The 6,767-nt window shown below is 35.3% G+C and overlaps 1 long non-coding RNA gene across 1 annotated transcript; it reads right to left on the bottom strand.

Annotated features, from left to right (window-relative positions):
• Positions 1 to 5,308: 5,308 nt before the first annotated feature.
• Positions 5,309 to 6,230, bottom strand: LOC139864924 (uncharacterized). The gene is made up of 4 exons (XR_011764534.1): positions 6,177 to 6,230; positions 5,799 to 5,860; positions 5,625 to 5,712; positions 5,309 to 5,547 (listed from the first exon to the last, which is right to left on the bottom strand). It is a non-coding gene; the product is annotated as an uncharacterized lncRNA (long non-coding RNA).
• Between the last annotated feature and the right edge of the window lie 537 nt (positions 6,231 to 6,767).

Below are 6,767 nucleotides of genomic sequence, written 5' to 3'. Positions count from 1 at the left end.
CGAATACAATTTCATTAGTGGTTTGTGACAACAAGTATTTCTGTATCGAACCAATTATGAGAATCTGAAAACAATCAATCAAGAGATATTATACTCATGGCTGTTGTGAACCATTAGCTATTGAGGCTCCACATTATTTCCATCGTTTTTCAGTATACATCCCTTTTTCGTGTTTTACAAGAAAATATATCCGATGAAGATGGTCATTGGCTACAACCGACACTTGTCACTATCCTTTGACGCTTTTTTCAAATTTTGGCAAATGAAAAATGGGATGAGATTATCAGGATCATCTAGTAGGATGATAGTTTCTTGCATAATGATTATGTTTAGAAAGATGAGAAAGTAATCATGTACGATTGGGTAATTCATACTCGTTCCGCGAAAAGCATATTTCTATGATACGTATTCTAAAACATTAGGTAATGCAGTGGTCGACGTCTGAGATTTCACACCTCGGAGAACCTAAAGCCAATCACTAAAAAAGTCAGTCACCCGACAAAAGTGAATACTCGCGGTTTATATTTGGACGAACAATGTACCCATATATGAAACGTAAAGTATATCTAATTAAATGATATAACCTTCAGTTTATAACAGTGAGTTAATACATTCGAGAACATCAGTTTCTCTAAGAGAGATCGGGGAATTAATATATGGGAGTCCTGGGAGTCCTTATGAAGGAAGAACAGGTTGAGTAACGAGATTATCTATGGTTGGATAGGTGGTGACTACGACCGGAGATGGGGTATTTGCGGTGTTGGCGACCGCTTGAAAGGGTTTAGGGTTAGATTTGATTTGGGAGATAATGAGATGAGAAATATATTTTTATGTGGGTGAGAGGGAGGGTTAAAAAGAACATATTAATTTTCTTAAATTAAATTATATCTATTATGATGTGAATTATAATAGATAATAGTTATAGTTATAGTTATAGATATAATTTAATAGATATTATGATGTGAATTCATCGCATATGCGGGATTGGGTATTGTTGGTGTTGTGTATGATGTGAATTCAAAACAATATTATCAACTATAAAATATAATATGGATAAACATTATTTATAATGTTACAATATTAGAGGACGGAATATACACCAACCATATATACAACATTAGCAAATAGAACTAGATAAAAATGGCATCCTCTAATATTGTATTATCAAAATAATGTTTATTTGTATGGTTATATATATTATATATTTGATTGATACTTCTTGATATCAAATTTCTCTCACATCAAACTCATTCCCTAGCTCAATTTCTCTCACATCAAACCCTAAAACCCCTTTAAGTTGTAACCAACACCACTAACAACCTATAGCCAACCGCCGCCATCAGCCATAAAACTAGTGTTGCAAAACTCGGCCAACTCGGCCGAGTTCTCGGCGAGAAAACGGCAGAAGGAAGCAAACGATAAATCGGGACCAAACTCGCTAAAAACTCGGTCAACCGCCGGCAACCGCCGGTCAACGGCGGTTAAGCACCATTTAACAGTGTCAGAAAACTTATAGATGTTGGCGGAATCGAGTAAAGATGAGGAAGGAGAAGACGGACATCAAAAGGAAGTGAAGAAAGGAAGAAAAAAAGGTGAAACCTGTAAAATCCGGTGACCGGAGAAGGTAAGGTGGCGGCTGTCTTTTTTAACTTTTTAGGTTTAATAAACTATATAATACCGAGTAATAAAGGGTAAAGAAAACGTGAGTTTTTAGATTTGGTCTGGTAAGCACATGAGTGATTGTTTAAGTATTTTATTTTTTTTTTCTTTTATAAAAGGACAATAATAGCCCCTCAACTTTTACCAAACTTTAATACCGAGAACAAACTTGATATGAACTCTTGAACCTTTAATTAAATGACAATAACAACCCCTCTTATTTATATATTATCAGAATATATATATATATATATATATTTATATTAAAAGTCAACATTAGTCAAACCCCGAGTTCTCCCCCGAGTTCTCCCCGAGTCGCCGAGAACTCCTCAAAAACCTTCGGCCGAGTTCTCCCCGAGTCGCGAGTTTTACAACCTTGCATAAAACCATGGATAATCCCTCTTTCAAAAAAAGGACTTCCCATAGATGAATTACTTCCTCTTAAAGAAAATTGATATTTCCGAATTGTATCAAGTCAACGTTATCAACCGAAACTTGTACACCATTTAGTAAGGCATAATTTACGGTTCGTACATGGTACAACATTCGTTTGAATACAAAACCCACTTTGTCAGGTGACTTTTAACTTTTTTCATTGATCAAGTTTTTAGCTTCCGGTTCTCCGATGTACGAAATCTTAATATCAACCAGGTGGATTAGCTACTGTTCTAGATATGCATCATAGAAAATGCTCTTCAGAGAACAAGTACGAATTTTCCATTACATAGACGACTATTTTCTCATCCTTTGAAACATAATCAATATGCAAGAAGCCATCATCCCTCTAAACGAAAATTTTCTGGAAAACCCATTACAAGATGATTATGTTGTTAGGGTTATTACTGATCGTCACCAAACAGATAAAATAATCTATGAACATGTAGTCGATCAAAACAAGGTAGGTTTTGACCCGTATAGAGATGCCGATTCAGAATGCATCTATTGAAAAATATCCAAAGACTACCGTCATCACGAGAAGAGAGGAGGAAGGAATTGTTTTGTACGACAATATTTTTGATGATTTCAACATTCCACTCTCTAATTGACAAGGTCTTCGTTGGAGTTCATTCAACTCAGATTGAATATCGGCTCGAACAAATAGTGTAGACATTTTGTGATGGGTGTGCTACTGGTTTAAGATATAATAATATGATATCATAGGGGAAATATTTTGGGGTGAACATAACATTAGTGTGAGATATTTTTTTGGTATACCAACAAAACACCATTGGAAGTCAATATACCTTAGTGGGTATATTTAACTGGAGGGATTATGATTAAATGGAATGGGAGTAAACTCTTGCATTTCGGAGGTTTTTCTACCAAGGTTATTGACCGCATTTTGTATGTTAGCCTTTAGTGTCATGATGAATATTTTTGGGTCAGAAATGTTAACAGGTATATTTTTCGTTATAATTTAAACAATCAATATCTAGTCAGTTGGAATTCCACTCAATGGCAATGGTTGTGTATCGGCATAATGAAAATGCAATCTTTACGAGCGGTCCATAATCTTTTTCCTAAATGATGGCAGGTATCATTCTCTCCTCTTCTTGTTTAAATTTAACTTATGCACGTCAACACGTCTTCATTAGGTATTAGTTCATTTTTTTTTAGATACTACTAGTTAATTACAGTTACAGCAGAAATCCATTTGTATTACATATTCTATCAAGCAGTTATATATATATATATATATATATATATAAGTAACAATTGCTTTGCCCACGACAACTTATCCTCACCATTCCCAATCCCGAAACCCCTAATGTTTAGAGATAATATCTTCATAATTGAACATAAGATTCGAAGAAGAAAGGAAAAAAAACTTACATAGTGGTGGGTTTTTCCACCCACTTCAACCCAATTCGAGTGCCGTATTCCTTCACACCATTCGAGTTGATTGAGCAGAAAGAATCACTGCTATGGTTCTCAATTGGGTCAGGATGACTAGCACATGCGTTACACTTGGATTGTAATTGACTCGAATTTGGTTTGATTTTCCTGGCCGAATTCTTTGCGTTCATGAATCTGGACGAAGCACTCCAAGTTCTAATTTTTTCCCAGCAACAGTCTTTCTTTACACCATCTGAACGTTTGTATCGAATACCCTGCTTCGATGTTTCTTTTTTCTTAGGTTTGGAACCGATTGTCGGTGGTTTTCGGTTTTTATTGCATTGATTTGGGTTCACCGGATCATTGCTACCTTTGGCCTGTTTAGGCGAACCGCATTTTGGGCTTACAGGCCCACCAGACACTTCATCACTTTGGTTCTGAGAACAATTATGTAAAGGTGGGCTTTCCAGGGGTTTGGGCTTGTTTGTTGCTGGCCCATTTATGTTACTGGGTGAATAAAATATACCAGGTTGTTTAAAGGAATTTGGGGAGTCGTGGTTTGAAACCGTCTCCACGTCATCTTTATTAGAATTAAATGCCTCGTTAGTAGGTTTTTTGGGAATAGGTGAACCCGTGCCCCCAACATCATCGTTAGTAGGGTTTTTGGGAATAGGTGAACCCGTGCCCCCAACATCATCATGCTTGCCTTCGTTGAACAGCTCACGGATACCGAAACAGCCAGATTCTTCGTCTTCTCTGTTTGACTCACCGGAGCAATTTGGTTTGCCATTGACGACGTTATCCATCGGAAAAATGGTTTCTTGAACATCCATAAGAGAATCGTCATCATCATTCTCGTCTTCGGACTGATCGAATGTATCTTCCACAAAGTCTTCATCTGAAAAATCATCATTCTCCTTCTGACTTTCTTCATTATATTGATTACGTAAATTGATCATATTTGTGTATTCTTCATAAATTTGTATCTTTTTATGCTTTAGTTTATGCGGTTTATTGATAATTTATGTAAGCTTGATTTATCAGTTATAACAAAATACATATGTTGACAAGCTCTTTTAAGTATTAAGATCTTTAATTTAGTTGTTATTAAGTTATTATTATATTCAAATGGTGTGTGTATTATGCAATTGTGAGATCATAATGTGAATGATCTGTAACTTCCAACTTCTAACTTCTGTTGATATGCAAGTTTCATATGAATATAGATAAGTTTCCATGTTGTTGCTATAATGTAGATAAGTTTGAGGACAAGTATGACTATAGTAAATGGAAATGTTCCTTTGTTAATTATCGTCTCTTTTATATGAGACCCATTAGACCATTACCAACGATTTGAGGGTTGCCCTCTAATAGCATATCAACTTCGCCCTGCTTCTTTTCATCACATAAGTGAGCACGAGTTGTTTTAATTAAATTGTGGGTTGTTTGTTAATTTTGTTGTATATATGTATTTAGTTACTAGTATTTAGTTATGGTTAATTTTTATTTAAAAAGCTATCTTGAAAACTAGATCTAACGAAGAAGATGGGGCCAAGTGATGGGGAGGAGATGTCATGGTTGGTAGTGGTGTGTGATGGGTATGTGATAGGTAGGAAATAGTGAGGAAATGAAGAGAAGATTAATGTGGCGGTCTGTCCAAGGAAGGACTTCATGGTTGGGAGCGGTCTTATAGCATTGAGTAACGCCTTTCTCTGTTTGGCAGACCTCAACAACTAAAGCATGGCTACAACACACCTATGTGAAAAAGATAAAAGATATATCCCATTACCATTATCATTGGTCTCAAATGAACTGATGGCAATTATTTGGGGCCACGCAAATTTAAGCATCTTAATTTAAGGATTTTTTTTCATTAGCATGACTAGATAACTAAAAATTGCACTTCTCATGAAACAAACGGAATACGAAAGGAAACAAACTATCTAAGATATTGATAGTGGGAAAGAGACTAACCACCCGTTTAAGCATTGTGTCATTACAACGACTTCACGACCAACAAAACGTGAAGGGTGAAGGCGTCCTTTTATTACCCTGAAACAAAATCTTAGAAGTCAGAAGATATACATTATGCACAGTAAATGAATCTAAAACGCAATTTTGATTATAACCATGATAATAACGCGTTCAGTCACACAAAATGGAAATTGAAGGCCGCGGACCCTCGATTGGTGCTACATCACCATAGGTACTTCTATCCTACAAGAGACAAGTTAACTTGAATTACATCAGGAAGTCATGAGTGGTATCCTGCATATAACAATCTCTTGAACATATCAATAAACCTTGTCTAATATATTTCTTCTTTTAGAGACACGATGATTTGCAACACTTATTCCCTGCAAACCTGCATGTACAGCAGATTGTAGAGCTACACAGATAAATAGAAATTGAATAAATATCAAAATATAAATTAAAGCCAGATTCTTTATACTCAATATTATAGTGCATGTTAATAACTATATGTAGTACAGATATTCAAATAAACCCCGTATAGCAGAGAAGTAGATAAATCGAAGCATTTATGAAGTATTCCAACATCTGATGTTGATATATGAAAACGCAAACATAACTAAAAAGTCCACAAATATATAAATGAATGAATGAAGTATTTTAAAAATAGTTTGTAGTAGATTTAATAGAACCAAAAAAAAAACTTATACCTTTCAAGACTCAGCAACCGATACTAGAGTTCTTGCACCATTTCTTTAACATCCTGTAATTAGAGCACTATTATTAATTAATTAATTAATTAATGCATAATAATAATAATAGAACTAGATCCCGAAGAACGAGTAGTAAAAGATAACTTTCCCCAAAACATCTATTATCGGTTCAACAGTGTAATTAACAGAATCTGTGACATGGCACGAGCTTTTCCATATGAGGCGATAACTGTATTAGTTGACCTGATCAAGAAATAAAGAAGTAAGATCAGTGTTTGCACATTCTACGAAAATATGATCATCTTAATTATGAACGTTGTTCATTTGATGATGACATAAAAAGTGAAATTAGAGATTCGAACGACGCCGCTGCCAAGTAATGCTGCGATTTGTACTTCTTCGGAAGGAAAGAGGGAAATTTTTAATAAAAGATTAGGGTTAAGGGTTTAGGATTTAGAGTCACGACAGAAGACGCCGCCGGCCGACAGAAGACGCCCAGGAAAACCCAGCGACCACCGAAAATTCGCCAATTTTTAATAAAAGATTAGAAAAACACTGATAACCACCGACCAAATCTCGGACAAATAG

Source organism: Rutidosis leptorrhynchoides, chromosome 8 (genome assembly GCF_046630445.1).
Source record: "Rutidosis leptorrhynchoides isolate AG116_Rl617_1_P2 chromosome 8, CSIRO_AGI_Rlap_v1, whole genome shotgun sequence".
NCBI classification, from domain to species: Eukaryota; Viridiplantae; Streptophyta; class Magnoliopsida; order Asterales; family Asteraceae; genus Rutidosis; species Rutidosis leptorrhynchoides.
This window is presented reverse-complemented; position numbering and strand designations above follow the sequence as displayed.